Source organism: Notolepis coatsorum (assembly GCF_963971535.1).
Source record: "Notolepis coatsorum genome assembly, chromosome: 12".
In the NCBI taxonomy this organism is placed as follows: Eukaryota; Metazoa; Chordata; class Actinopteri; order Aulopiformes; family Paralepididae; genus Notolepis; species Notolepis coatsorum.
This window is the reverse complement of record NC_140176.1, coordinates 76,603,411-76,619,865: the sequence shown is the minus strand read 5'-3', so window position 1 is coordinate 76,619,865 and position 16,455 is coordinate 76,603,411.

Sequence of the window (16,455 nt, the reverse complement as noted above, 5' to 3'; positions counted from 1 at the left end):
GATACTCAGTCTGTTCAATTGAAGAAGAAGGGGGTTCTCGTATAGAATCCAGTCCTTGTAATCCAAAGGCTCAGCAACAAAGCAATAACTGTAATCCAATTGCCCGATAGCAATGACGATAGCCAGCTAGCTTCGGTCCACGAAGCCAGCCCGAAGTAGATCTTCAAGGTGGTTAAATCCAAACGACAGTGGGTATTAACAATGCTCTTCTCCAGGTAGTACGTTCCACAATCACTATAATCCAACCAATACTGGTTCTGCAATCGCCGCCGTCGGTTCCAATATGCACATGTCCAGTAGGTTCTACGACTAGGCCCTCCTCGTGTACTGGTACCAATGGATTTAGTCCACGCACACTGGCTGAGGTTCCACTAGCTACTAAACGAACGAACTGCTGAGTAATGCTGCACACGAACGAACTGCTGTTGGCACGATGCACAATAAATAACGACTCTTTACTTCACATTAAGCTAAGTCGAACTTGACGTTACTGCATTAACTCGGACACTTTTACTATTCACTTCGCACGTGGTTCTCAACACTCAGTTTAGACGAACTGCTTGCACTTCACTGTTTTACCAAACGAACGCACGAACTGCTACTGTTCGCACCTGCCCCGATATATATACTTAAGTGGCTTTCTAGTGCCAAACCTCAGTTCTCGTCTCGAATCAATGCGCCGTCTCCAGGCATGCTCCAACATGCCTGGGCTCGCCTTTGAACCTGACTTTAGGGGCACGCCGTCTGGCGCCGAGAACGTTATCCAATGAGGAAAGTGAATATTACTAGGATTCAAACGCAGGCTTAAAGGGATATAAATTGTATATATAAATAATATACAAGGTATATAAAACAATAAACGTAGATTCTCAGCTTTTAATCTGGCCCTTCACAACAGTTTAGTTTGAGGAAATTTGAAGTGAACCAGGATTTGATTTCCTGTAAACAGGCACAGAGGGAAGAGGGAGGGAGGGTGGAAGCAGGGGCATATCTAGACCAGCACTCTACTGGGGCACAGGGGGGCACTTAGGGATGCCAAGAATTTGTTTTTGCCGGTTTTGGACTTTTTTTTGGGCGAAAATGGCCAGATTTTGTAACTATTTTATTTTTAGCCAGTTCTTTATTAGTTTTAATTTGATGTGTACAAACATGCTGATACATGTCATACAAGTAATATTCATAGAGCAAACCCAACCCTGTGGCAAGGCCGTAGCAGCGGAGCGCGAAGGAAGACCCAGACCCACTGAAGGGACTGGATCCCCTGGAAAACGGGGGCCCGGAGAGGTCAATGACGCCAGGCATCAAGACCCCACTAGGTGGTCACTTAGTGACACCGCCCCCCACATCGCCAGCGTATTCGGATAAGGCCCCTCTCAAGAGCGGGCCCTTTCCCCCCAATAGCACACCGCCTGGCACACTGACCCTGCAGAACAGGCAGTCAGCATGGCCGTAAGCACACAAAAAAGGTTAACCAACGGAAGCAGGCAGCGCACCGGGGAAACCAGGCAACAGGCTGTAACCTGAGCCTGGAGCACTGCGGACGAGACAGGCGCAAAAGGAGTCAGCTGAAAACAGCCGCCCCGGCGGAAGGGGCGTATGCTGGCGTTGTTGATCACCATGACAAAGCCTCCTTTAAAAAAAAAGCCCAGAGGGTATGAGGCAGAGAAGGCTGACATGATTGGCAGACGTCATGAACGTGCAGGGGCACACTCAACCGGGTAACCCGGGAGTTGACTCTGCTCCAACACACCAGGGAACCAACCACCCTGTCGTTACCCTATGCGGTGGTTGTTCCTATAACCCCTCAAGAAAAAACTCCAAAACACACTGGCTATACCGCAGTACAAGTGTTTCAGTTTTCAAAAAAGGGTTATTCCAGGCCTACGGGTCGACGAAACATTACTTCGGACCGGGCCCGGCGGCACGGGAAGCACAGGGTTACCAGAGGAGGTCCAAGACCACACCAACAGCCCCCTCTTCGCCACGCGTGAGAGAGGAGCGAAAATAATGGAGAACCAGCCCTAAGCACACCGCACTTGGTATTCCCAGGCGGTCTCCCAACCAAGTACTAACCAGGACCGAACCTGCGTAGCGGCCGAGATCTGACGAGATCGGGCGTGTACAGGTTGGCATGGCCGTAAGCCATTACGATAGTGCAGAGTACAATATGTACCCAACAAGGGTCTCCATAGCGCCTAACCCTGTGACACCCGGACCGACCTGGCATTTTCCCCCCTGAAAAAAGCACAAGTCCCTCAGGGTACCAGAACAGCAGATCTGCATCCCCGGCGGACAACGGGTTAACTGACCTGGACCAGCATGACCAGACCAGTCCCGTGTCTTAACCACGCCGACCTGCCCATTCCAGGAGAGGGGGTAGGTATGCGTGTCGATCTAAAACAAGAAAAGAGGGCGCCACCCAGACGGTCCCCATTTAGACCGTGCTCAGTGGCCCACCCCAAGGGGGTGAGACCCCTCTACCTAAGTTCAGATCTATTCCGTTAACATCCCCCAGATATGAACGAGAATTCATCGAGACAACCTAGTAAACTGGTGCTCGGAAGAGACAAAACTCCATCCCAGTTGCCCTATAAAAAACGCTGTTTTAACAAGCAACCAAGGCGCACTTAGCCCCTGTGTGATTCTGTCACAGAAACACACCTGAGCCAGCACTATGTATGCGTCGAGACCCAAACACATCAATGGATAGTCTAGACACCAAACATTGTTCCTCCAAGTCGCCTGGGAGAATGACACGGAGCCGTCGTGCTTCATGTACCTTCCTCTTTTTATTCCAAAAAAGAAAGAACACAGACTGACATGAATCCCTTGTGACGCCGCTGAGGGTAAAAATAGTTTACATTTTTACATCCCACCACCCTCCCATAGGGAGGAGACGGAAATCCCCAGAGAGACTTCCCACGCGAGCTGTATAGATTGAAAAGAATATATTGCAACATTGAGCCATGTAAAATTTTGGTTTAGGGCTCGCCGAGGAGGAGGCCCTAAACCCATACACACTCAATAATCGAATTGAATCGAATACACACACAATAGAGCAGGACTCCTTTTTGAAGTTCTACTCACCTTGACAATCTGAGGAGGAGGCTCTGCACTCTGAGGAGGCTCCCTCACATGGAAGGAGAGTCCTAACTCACAGAAGGCCCGAGTAGGAGCTTCGTGAGGAGGAGCCCTGACCACTCCCTGAAACAGATCCATCATATGGACCTGAACAGCTCACGGAAGTCTTACCAACAGAGACGCGCACAGTGACGTACTCTATGGCGGGGGAATTTCTGCGGTGCACACGCCCAATATTCCAGGGCGTGGGACCAGGAAACTCCCCCCCCCCCCCCCCTCTTACCCTGTAACGTGCCGAACAGCAACGTGACAGCAACCTTGAAGGACAGGAGGTCTTAACCCCTGCCCATCAAAAAAGGGGGAGGAAAGGATTACCAGTTCACCCCTTTACGACCCCACACCCATGACACGATGTAATGACAAAAAAGAGCATGACACAGTCACAGTCAGCTGCATGAAGTGTCTAACAGCTTCACACAGCTCATGTGCTAACCTGCTATCTGATTTTTACTAAGGAAAAAACACAGAATAGAGAGGGCCCCCTTAAGAGCCCCGGTACCAGACTTACACATGTGCTTCTGTGGCCAACCTAACCCAGTTGTAGATCACATGACACACACAACCCTTTATCACCACAAAAAATGGCAATACACTCAACAGAGGAACACCGTTTTTCATAATGAGAGAATACACAATTCTCGATTAGTATCGGCCACAGGCCTTGCTAAGCACACACGAAAAGTGACCAAACAATCTTTTCTTTAGGAAAATATAGTTTCTCAAGCGGTTTTAGCACAACCCCAGCAACCAAGCTAAGGGTTACATCATATCCCACCACACAGTGACACAATATATTGTAACAACATGTCTGAGAGGAGGGTGGGGAAGTCCCCAGGGAACCGGGGGGATCACTCCTCCTACCTTACCCTTAATACGGCCAGTTGAACAGGTAAACCCGTTAATATGTGAACACACTGTTCATTGTCATTACAGGCTGAGAAAAGAATTCATTCTTCACTCATATGTCACTGAGCATAGCTTTATAGGTTAAATTAACCCCCTTAGTTGTGAGTACACGGTAGATGAACACACATGATGTTTCTCAACACAACAAACCAGATCATTTTTACATCTGTAACAAACAACCCGATTTGCATGGAGAAGCTAATACCAGTGACAAGACAATTCACACACAACTCGCGTCGTATCCTAAATGTATTGCAGCAACACTCGTTTTGGAAAACATCGTTATTTACAAAACATTTAGAAGGGAAGGAAAGAAGAAGTGTTTAAGGTCCGGTCGGGACCTTTCCTACCGTGAGCACAGACCAAGCGAACTGCAGTCTCTAACATGGCACCGATAGTAAAAACAGCATTCCTGTGTTGACGACACGGGCAGCGTCGCTGCTCCATCCCGCCGCTACGGTTCTCCTTGTTGACGCAGTCCTCACCGGCCGGGCTCCGGGTAGGTTCGACTAACATCCTCTGTCAAAGATGACGTCAGAGTGTTTAAAGCATGTTATAGTCTCAGAACGTTCAACAGTGTAGCATTAAGCTAACAGCCAATCGGCTGATAGCCACAAGCTAACGTATACCAGCCTGGTAAACACAGCGAGCTAACGCCGCAGCTAACAGCTGCGCGGCTAACAGGTAGGCCACAACTAGCACGCAAGCTAAGCAGCTATCACCTGAACTTGTACACAAACGATATAACAAGCCACACTTCCGACAGGCCGCCGTCTGAAAACCCTCCTCATCTTTAAGAGAGAAGAGAAAAAGAGATGTCAACACAGTTTACAACGGTGATTTTACAGACATCCGGCGAAGCCAGCACCAGTCCCATCTGGGTTGCAGCCGACTTGAACATGGATCTTCCGATAACGAACATCCATGCCCACATTTCCTCGTTAGGGTATACTCTCATTTGTATATGAAAGATGGGGCCTACACGGTGACAGAGAAGCATCCACTCGTCCAGAGAATACTGGGATCACCAGTTACTGGTCGTGGCCCACTAGTTGACTATAATGGGCTTCAAACCAAGATCCTCCGCCGTCGCCTGAGGACCCTAATCTGGGTTTTCGTAAACATTGTCAGCTAGCCCCCATAGCACTAACAGACAAGTGGTGCTCGCAAGCAAACATTACTCACCAAACCTGGAACCCACCGCTTCTCACAACAGTCGGTGCGTCCTACAGTCCAGCTGTGTTGCTGGAGGGTCTTACCCCATCCAGCCGCAGCAAGGAGGATTGTAGTTGGGAAGCATGTCAGCTCCTAATACGAAAAAACCCGGTGGAGGTGTAGAATGATCATCATCTTCCAGACACTCCAGTAACGAAGACAATATCGCCATATTTTCTCGAAATAGTGAGAGAGAAAATAAAGATATGATGTCAACGTATCTCTTGTTTTCCAACTTTCTTCTACTAACAACCTCGTCAAGTGGGGATCTACCGAAGGCACTTCCTTGTGGTGAAAGCAAAGAAGGAGGCGAGTAGGTGGCCACACACCTGCTTATGAAGGTAAGCTGATAGGGGTGTGGTCAGACGAATGTTGGGATGTAAAGGTACATTGTGGAATTTTTTATTCAGTGCGCGTGCACGAGCGAGGTATAGTACAGTAGTGACGCCGAGCGAGATCCATTACGAAACAGAACCATTTTGGTAGTGTGGTAGTGAAAGGGTTAAGAAAGCCTTTTTTTATGTAATGGCTTTGGTACATTTGGTTATTTACAAAAGAAAAATGCAAGTAATCGAAAAAGGAGAAGTGAAGCACCTTTTTCTGATCTCCTTTGGGAGGAAGTTACACAGGTTTCTGTTGTCATTCTTCCTCTCAGGCGTTTGACTGCAGCATATCCAAGGATGAACATTTGGCTGTCGCCTTCTTTCAAAGAGGGCTGACATTCTTCAAAAAGGAAAGGCAAGATGTATCTTCCATCCTAATGAACTGGGCCACATGAGAAACAGTATTGCATGACATTAAAGGTGCAGTACGTTGTTTTGAGAGTGATAATTGTTTACAGTCGCAGAGCCTGCTGCTATGATGTAATTATTGGAGTCTATCTCATTTGATCCTAAAATCTTTTTTGAAGCACTGTAAATCAAACAGAAGCCTAGCAGATGCTTATTTGAATAGTAAACATATTTGTAAACAGGATTTCTGGCCCTGCAATTGTAAACAACAACAACAACAACAATAACAACAGTATAATGGTAACTTTTCAATGTCCCATGACACAGTTTTTCCCTGAGCATAGTTTAATTGTAATGTCATATACCATAGAACCTTTCCACAACTCTAAAGCTAAAAAAAACATATCCCCCACAACGACATACTGCACCTTTAAAGGAACAACAATGCTAATTGTGTTCATCTGTTTTGATTGATTGATTGATTGAAAACTTTATTAACAGATTGCAGAATGGGTACAGTACAGTACAGCTCAATACAGACAATTGTTAAGGGGATGCAGACCAGAGAAAGACTTTTGTCTTGGTTACATCAGGGTCCCCCATTTTCAATTCATCGTAACATATATGACATACATGACATACAGATAGACAGTACTGCTACATCTATACATTTATGACATACCAGATTTGCAAATACAGTACTGTTTGTGATACGAAAAGAGTCCAGAAAAAAGAGTATACATTTGACGTAGAAACTGTACATTGGAGGAGGTTGGGTAGGTGGGGGGGGGTGGGGGGGACTGTACATTGGAGGTGGTTGGGTGGGTGGGGGGGGGGGGGAGGTTGGGTAGGAGGGGTGGGTGGGGGACACTGTACAACTGTACAAGCAAAACTGTACATTGGAATATTGACAAGATCATACTTGGTAATTTACTGTACATTGGAGGGGGTTGTGTTAGGACATTTACAGGGGCCAGTTTCGAATTGCAGTCTCCCGTAGGTGTTTTTTGAGAGTGTTTTTGAAAGTGGGTAGTGATTCACATTCCTTTACAGCTTTGGGTAGGGCGTTCCACATTGATGTGGCATAATTACGAAACGTGTTTAGTCCCTTGTTTGAGCCGAATCTGGGTTTAACATGATTTGTGGAGCTCCCTCTGGTGTTGTGATCGTGGTATTCACTGACCTTTGGGAAGTATTTTGACATGTACATGGGTACCTTGGTCGTGTAGTGTATCTTGTAGACCAGGCCCATTGCAAGTTGCTGTACTCTGTCGTCTACTATTGATGTTCATATTATTCATCATTTGAAAATACTGTACATTCATAACAACAACAATTTGATCTGTGATTATTTATTACCCATGTTGTGTCATTAGTGGCGGTGGCTCCTGTTTACAGGTTTGAGGAGAGTTTAGCTGATTACCAGCAGGCCTTCAGAGAGCTGAGGGGCAACCAGCTGATTGATTACAAAGCTCTCGGCCTCAGATACAAGCTGTATGCTTGTGAGGTAAGACCATTTCAACTAGCGTTGTGGAGCCGAATAGGTTACCTTAAATGTGATCTAGTATCTATTCCCTGATCATTTGCTTGTTGGTGGTTATTTCGGTCGGTTCTAGTTCCACATCTGTCTCAGTTTTTTCCAGTTTGAGTTCCTTTTTGGACACTTTATTATTATGAAAGAGCTGCTTCTTCATTCCTCATCATTTGTCCTATAGGCAATGCTACACATGGTAACTGCCATTTGTATTTTTTCACATCCCCCATATAGACACAAAGTAGCTCACTTATCCATTTTCCTCACACAAGTTAGCAGGACAGCAGTTAGAGGTTCAGTGCCTTGCTCAGGGGCGCTTACATCCCAGTCATTTATTTACAGTACCTGTGAATAGTTCATTTTTATGACTGCTGTTTGATGAAAAGATTTTGAATGAACATAATACCACCCATGTGAGAATTGTAGGGGTGTGTGAGTAGTGCAATCTTGCTTAAAATATGTAAATAAAGTACTAATCGACCAAAGGAAAAAGGTACATATTGTACGTTATCTTATAGCCATAAGTAATACATATTGAATTGTAATTACGTCAATGTGTACATATTACAAATAAGTACATATATTACATTATTAAAAATTCTTTAACTTTTAACATTTTCAGAAAATCTTTTGAGTTCCCCTACTGGGAAGTAAACCTAGTAGGTGCTTGCATGAGAGGCAAGTGCCTTTACCTCAAGACTACCGAGACACACCTTTCTGATAGCCTCGCCCAAACCTAACCGTAACCCCAGTGGCGAATCCTCATGGAAGCCAACGGAAGCCAGGCCTCCCTATAAAAATATGAATTAATATCAAATATGAAATATGAAAAAAAAAATTATTTATATATAGCCTATAGTTTACAATAATAATAAAAACATCATTATTTTTTCCCCATGTATGTGGACTCCAAAACCAATACTAGCCAATCGGTTTCGAGCTGACTAAAGCCCTGCCCACACCTTAAAACGGGCCGCGTCTATATTAATCCCAGCCGAAGAGTGCGTTGCGTTTCTCTGATTGGCCATGTGACCGCGGCGCGCGGCAGAGCGGTAGAGCGGAAATAGGCTGCTGCCTCCACGTCAAGAAAGACAGACAGGCATTATATTGCCATGCTCTGCGACAAACCCTAACCTTAACCAACTCCGAAATAATGCCTAACCTTAACCCTAACCTTAACTTAACCCTAACCTTAACCAACTCCGAAATAATGCCTAACCTTAACCCTAACCTTAACTTAACCCTAACCTTAACCAACTCCGAAATAATGCCTAACCTTAACCCTAACCTTAACTTAACCCTAACCTTAACCAACTCCGAAAGAATGCCTAAACTTAACCAGCGAAAGAATGCACGTTTATAGCGAGAGATGATAAACGTAAAAAAAAAATAAAAAAAAAATTTAAGGGATTCGAACTTACTTGTCACCAACCGCACCGCAGGCTGCAGAGCATGGCGGCGAACGAGGTGAGCTAAGCATCGATGGAAAAACAGCAGGGATTACGGCTGCATAATGCCGCGGCCGCTCGCAGCCAATCAGGGAAAACGCGGAAGCACTCTGCAGCACTCTTCGGCTGGGATTAAAGAATAGGCAAACGGGCCTGTCAGCAGACTAAGTAGTCTGGCCTCCCCTCTGCACACCTCCCCTCTGCACTCTGAAAATTTTATTAACCCGTGACTGCTCCCACGGGCCGAATATTGCCCCGATCCTCGCGAGATTAAATCCACGGGTACCTCTCGGCTTTTTCTAAATCACTTCCATCATCGAAAACGAGGGGAAAAGGTCGGCTCGCGACCCTGAAAATGTTGCGTGATTTTAAAAACGCTGTATTAAGTGAGCCTATTATGGGCTCCACGCAAGCTTTCTATCGTGGAAACATCTGGGCGTCCCGCAACTTTTACTCATTCACATGTAGCCCCGAAAATGCTTAGAAAAGGAAAGCCGAAAGCGTGGAATAAACTCGCCGAAACGGAAAAGTGTCCCACGGGCGCGCCGTGATTCCGATCCGCGTGAAAATATTCACGGCCATAGAGGAGACCGTGGGACACCTTTTTGCAACAAATATGTGTCTCGAATTTGCTCCCACGCGGCGCGCAAAATCGTGCAAGGAAAAGTCGGACCAAAAATTAACCAATGCTCCAGCAGTATTAATGACCCTGATGTAAACAAGACAAACGTCTTTCTCTGGTCTGCATTCCATTATAAAATTGTGTGTATTGAGCCATACTGTATTGTACCCATTCTGCAATCTGTTAAATAAATAAAAAGAAAGTTTGACTGGCCGCCGAGCCATACTGTAGTGTACATGGTGACTGCTTGACTTAAAAAAATAATAATAATAATAACAATAATAACAATAATAATAATAAAAATATTTAATTAAAAAACTTTAATAAATTTTTTTTGGCATCCCCTGTTATTTTACCCACGCGACGCCACTGCGTAACCCTAACTATATAACTTAACCATAGCCATTAAACCAGTATTGCTGTGTTTATAGCAGGGTGGGTGATTTAGTCTAGTGGTGAGAGCACTCGCCTGCAAACGCAATTATCGGTCATCTCCCAGTCACTGCGTTTGTTTTTGACTTTTGCCGAAATACATTACTTATACAAGACGTAAATATATAATTATGGCTGTAGTGGCCGCTTGTCACTCCCCAAATGTATTGATAAGCTTCATGATGCACCCACTTAGATATTTCAGCTAACAAAGTTGTGGATGTTGAAATAGTTGAATGTCTAAGCTGCAGCTGATGTAGTTTGCAGGGTTTTATTGTCCAAAGGAAAGATGAATGATGATGAAGGTTAACAGAACAGTTGTCAGTTGTTTGTTACTTAGATAAGCAGTTCCAACAATGAAAGCTGTTTTGAAAGCGTGAATCCTCGGCAGGTGCATACATTGCACTGATCAGCAGAGCCTCTTATAGTAGAGGTGGTGTGCCCCCTAGTGTTCAAACACAAATACAACACCATAAATAATACAACTTCTAATATGTCGGTTTTGGCTTCTACAATGGCTCTAACATAACATACATTATGTACCTTTTTTCATGTGGTCGTTTAGTAATTTATTTACGTTTACTGATAAGACCGTGTTGGTAACACAGAGAACAGAGAATCTAAATCTCCCCTCACCAGGTTCTGCACAACATGGCATTGGTACAGGCACAGCTGGGCCAATGGGAGACCGCCCAGGAGAACCTGGTGAAAGCGCTCAACTACAAAACTGAGGCCAAGCTCAGCCTCATCGACAGGGCTCTGCAGTCCATCCTGGTCAGTTGGGAGTCCCACACACATTAGGGCTCTGCAGTCCATCCTGGTCAGTTGGGAGTCCCACACACATTAGGGCTCTGCAGTCCATCCTGGTCAGTTGGGAGTCCCACACACATTAGGGCTCTGCAGTCCATCCTGGTCAGTTGGGAGTCCCACACACATTAGGGCTCTGCAGTCCATCCTGGTCAGTTGGGAGTCCCACACACATTAGGGCTCTGCAGTCCATCCTGGTCAGTTGGGAGTCCCACACACATTAGGGCTCTGCAGTCCATCCTGGTCAGTTGGGAGTCCCACACACATTAATTTATTGAGCCCATTGCCCTTGCAGGGTCCGTGCACTGGTCTAGAAAGCATAGGAACAATGTATACACACAAACAAAATATGTTGTGTGTGTGTGTGTGTGTGTGTGTGTGTGTGTGTGTGTGTGTGTGTGTGTGTGTGTGCGTGCGCGTGCGTGCGTGTGTGCGTGCGTGCGTGCGTGCGTGCCTGCGTGCGTGTGTGTGTGTGTGTGTGTGTGTGTGTGTGTGTGTGTCAGTCCGCTGCCCCAGCAGGTCACTCACTGCGTACAAGCAGGCGCCCGCCACCACCGACTTGTAGAACATCCTCAACATCCTTGTACAGACATTGAAGGATCTCAGCCTTCTGAGGAAGTAGAGTCGGCTCTGGCCCTTCTTGTAAAGTGCCTCAGCATGTTTTAACCCGTTCAGTTTATTGTCGATGTGCACTCTGAGGTATTTGTAATCCCCAACCATGTCCACGTCGACCCCCCTGATGGAAACGGGGGTCACAGGTGTACTCCTCCTCCTCCCCAGATCCACAGCAAGTTCCCTCACATTTAGCTGGACGTGGTTATTTTCGCACCATGTGACGAAGTCCACCACCAGTGCCCGGTATTCCTCCTCATCACCGTCCTTTATAATGTGTATTTGAGTTTGAAAGAATCAATGTGTATTTGAGAGAGAGAGAGAGAGAGAGAGAGAGAGAGAGAGAGAGAGAGAGAGAGAGAGAGAGAGAGAGAGAGAGAGAGAGAGAGAGAGAGAGAGAGAGAGAGAGAGAGAGAGAGAGAGAGAGATAACAGTGATGTCTCACTGACAGAAGCAGAAGCTGTTCAAGCCGCTCGAAGTCCCGGCCAGAGAGCTGTTCAAACCAAACAAGCACTGTGTGGCAGAACTGGTGAAGAAGGATTATCTGGGCAAAGCTAAGGTACAGTATTTGTTATTGTTCAGTAGTGTAATATAGGGTGTACACAGGTCATGTTATTGTGCAGTAGTGTAATATAGGGTGTACACAGGTCATGTTATTGTGCAGTAGTGTAATATAGGGTGTACACAGGTCATGTTATTGTTCAGTAGTGTAATATAGGGTGTAGACAGGTCATGTTATTGTGCAGTAGTGTAATATAGGGTGTACACAGGTCATGTTATTGTGCGGTAGTGTAATATAGGGTGTACATGTTATTGTGCAGTAGTGTAATATAGGGTGTACACAGGTCATGTTATTGTGCAGTAGTGTAATATAGGGTGTACATGTTATTGTGCAGTAGTGTAATATAGGGTGTACACAGGTCATGTTATTGTGCAGTAGTGTAATATAGGGTGTACACAGGTCATGTTATTGTGCAGTAGTGTAATATAGGGTGTACACAGGTCATGTTATTGTGCAGTAGTGTAATATAGGGTGTACAGGTCATGTTATTGTGCAGTAGTGTAATATAGGGTGTACATGTTATTGTGCAGTAGTGTAATATAGGGTGTACACAGGTCATGTTATTGTGCAGTAGTGTAATATAGGGTATACACAGGTCTGCAACTACCTCTACACCACTGAGTAAGACCTAACTAATGCTAACGCCTCAATACCACTACTACCATAATAATAAAGTATGAAGAAAAAGCCTGCACACTGAAAACCTCTTAAAATAGATTGATGCAAAATATGATTTATTTATAGGGTGAAGAAAGTGACATGTTTCCATGTTTACAAAACCAACAGGCCCCCTAAACACGGCATAACTCCGCAATGCGGGTGTCATAGAAAAGTCGGCCTTTACCCACTCCTAATTCCAACTTGGTTGGACCATCCATGTGCTCTCAAAATCGTATTTACTATATTTCTGACATGACTTGAAAGGCGGCAATAAATAGGCAGCCAACTGTTGAATGCCCACGCTAGGTCTTAGGTCAGATCGATAACTTCATAACTCATTGGTCTGCTTATCTTGACATCAAACAGCGTCCTGCGAAGTGGTTGACATGCAGAACCAAACGAGTCTACAAAATGTTGTTGTTACCACTGACCGACAAGAGATAGCGAATGCACCGTTCCGACCCCCGTCAGTCATCGACCTTAGGTCGAGTGATTGAAGTTGCGGAATCTTTTATTTTATTTGCACTGGGACGGACTCTCTTTATTCAGATGAGGTCCATTTCCCTTATCCGTTACACGTATTATCACTATATGGCTTTACTTGATAATCCCATTATACAGCACACGTATTATCACTGTATGGCTTTACTTGATAATCCCATTATAGCTAGGGATAAAGCCACTTACACATATTATCACTGTATGGCTGTACTTGATAATCCCATGATACAGTACACGTATTATCACTATATGGCTTTACTTGATAATCCCATGATACAGTACACGTATTATCACTATATGGCATTACTTGATATATATTTCTCTCTTTAGGCCTGAGCTAGGGATAAAGCCACTTATTCTATTTTGCCTTAATGCATAATCATATGTCTCCTTCTACCGCGTGGTTGACATATTTCTCTTTAGGCCTCCGTATGGATAAAGCCCCACTTCTAAAGTTTTTACATCATTCATACTCCGTCTGGCTTAAGGCTTACTCAGGAGGTTTTTTACATCATAAATCAGGCACATTACAGGCACATTATTATTATTATTATTATTATTATTACTGGTAAAGTTACAATGCAAAAATACATCTCCATGCTTACCCGTCTTTTTAATCAAAACGCAAAGGGTGAAGTTACAAATGCAGAACACATTTCAATGCTTACCCGGCCGTCCGGCCGTCTGAGAGTGAAGAAAGGATACAAAGGATATATTTATAGAGAGGTTTAATTAGAAAATGCAAGTTACAAGAAGAGACTGAAGTGGAAAATTTCCAATTCAGTTTAAAATAAGCAGAAAACAGAACATCTCATCTCTGCACGGCTTGTGCCCCGTGTCTGGCAGCAGGATCTCCATCTCTCAAAAAAGTCTGGCTCTTGAATCGGCAACCGTCTCTTTTATTTGACATTGTACCGTATTTCTGATTGGTCTAAACACAGTGATGTCACAGGGTCGTCATTTCTGTTTAGCAAACCAACATACAATACATAATTCGTTATGGACTCCTCCTTCTTTGTACTATCGTTACTGCTAGTTACCTAGTGGTTTTTAAGTAACAGAAAGTCCCTTTTTCCTTCAAAACAGACAACGGCTTTGTCTGTGGTGACCACGTGACATGGTACCATGCACGAGGCCCTCCATAGTATCTCTTAAAGAATCCCTCCAGACAAACAGTTTTTACACATTATTCTTTTAGTATTATTCTCTACTGACAGTCAATTATAAGCATGCCATTTTGAAAACTTTTACTGTACACATTAAACATTTAATTGTTATATAGTTTCTTTTTTAAGATCTCCTCAATAGTTTCCGGACTCCGTCTTTCAACCCTCAACCCTTAATCCCCTTCCCGTCTGAAAGGGTTAACATCTTACAGCTCTCTCTCTCCTTTGCTGGGGCCCACATTCCGCAGGTTGCCTCCCTTTTGCCTGTGAAGAACTGTGGAGAACAGACCCCTCTTATGGAGATATTAAAGGCTCAGTTCCATTTTTTTATAAGTAGAGCCATCATAGAGCTATTTTTCCAGAGTTCAGTTTAAAGATTTATACTGGTCACATAGGAACGACTCAGGATGTCATTGTCCAAAAGTGTCGCTTGTTTTGTGACACTTCACACCCACTCTGCCATCCTGTGAGGTCATTGTCCATCGTCAATTGAATAATTGAAAAATGAAGCATATGATTACATGTGAAAAATAGGTATATAGGGCTGTATTGGAACGAATCAGGATGTCTATTTCAAAAGGTGTCACTTGTTTTGTGACACTTTACACCCACTCTGCCATCCTGTGAGGTCATTGTCCATCGTCAATTGAATAATTGAAAAATGAAGCATATGATTACATGTGAAAAATAGGTATATAGGGCTGTATTGGAACGAATCAGGATGTCTATTTCAAAAGGTGTCACTTGTTTTGTGACACTTTACACCCACTCTGCCATCCTGTGAGGTCATTGTCCATCGTCAATTGAATAATTGAAAAATGAAGCATATGATTACATGTGAAAAATAGGTATATAGGGCTGTATTGGAACGAATCAGGATGTCTATTTCAAAAGGTGTCACTTGTTTTGTGACACTTTACACCCACTCTGCCATCCTGTGAGGTCATTGTCCATCGTCAATTGAATAATTGAAAAATGAAGCATATGATTACATGTGAAAAATAGGTATATAGGGCTGTATTGGAACGAATCAGGATGTCTATTTCAAAAGGTGTCACTTGTTTTGTGACACTTTACACCCACTCTGCCATCCTGTGAGGTCATTGTCCATCGTCAATTGAATAATTGAAAAATGAAGCATATGATTACATGTGAAAAATAGGTATATAGGGCTGTATTGGAACGAATCAGGATGTCTATTTCAAAAGGTGTCACTTGTTTTGTGACACTTTACACCCACTCTGCCATCCTGTGAGGTCATTGTCCATCGTCAATTGAATAATTGAAAAATGAAGCATATGATTACATGTGAAAAATAGGTATATAGGGCTGTATTGGAACGACTCAGGATGTCATTGTCAAAAAGTGTCACTTGTTCTGTGGCACTTCACACCCACTCTGTCATCCTGGGCGGTCATTTTCCATTGTCTTAATAGCGTCTGTACTGGGGGACGAGATGGCGATTGTGGGGTCACGTGGCTGTGACTCTCCACACCCCCTCTGCCATCTCGGTACCTTGTTACCCTGGTAGCCGGCGGGAAGACTTGCATCTGTTGTTCCCTGGCTGGACGGCTCGACAGGATAGGGGTCACGTTGTTGCTTGGTATCCGGCGGGAAGACTTGCATCTGTTGTTCCCGGCTGATGCACCCAGGCTGTTGTCGTCTTGGTCATCTTGGTCATCTTGGGGTCGCCCCCTCTGACCTCTTGGATCTCTCCCATAGTTTGAGGTAGGTTGATTTGTCACTTCTCGGGCGACCCCCACGGGTCTCCGAGAATTGTAGCAGCAGTCCTCTATTGACGTGTGGTTGGCCTGGTCTTGTGACCCTGTCCGTAGGCCTCGCAGGACATCACAGATACAGTCCACAGAGGACTCATTTCTTTTCTCTCTTTCAGGTCCATTCAGGGCTCTCGTCGCCCTGTAACCTGGGTCCAGGCCGATGTCTCTCTGTCCGGTCTGGGAGGTCTAGGAGGTCTGGGAGGTCTGGGAGGTCTGGGAGGTCTGGGAGGTCAAGATGAGGACCTTGAGGATGCTCTGGAGCTTGACCTATCGTGTGACCCTGTCCGTAGGCCTCACAGGACATCACAGATACAGTCCACAGAGGACTAATTTCTTTTCT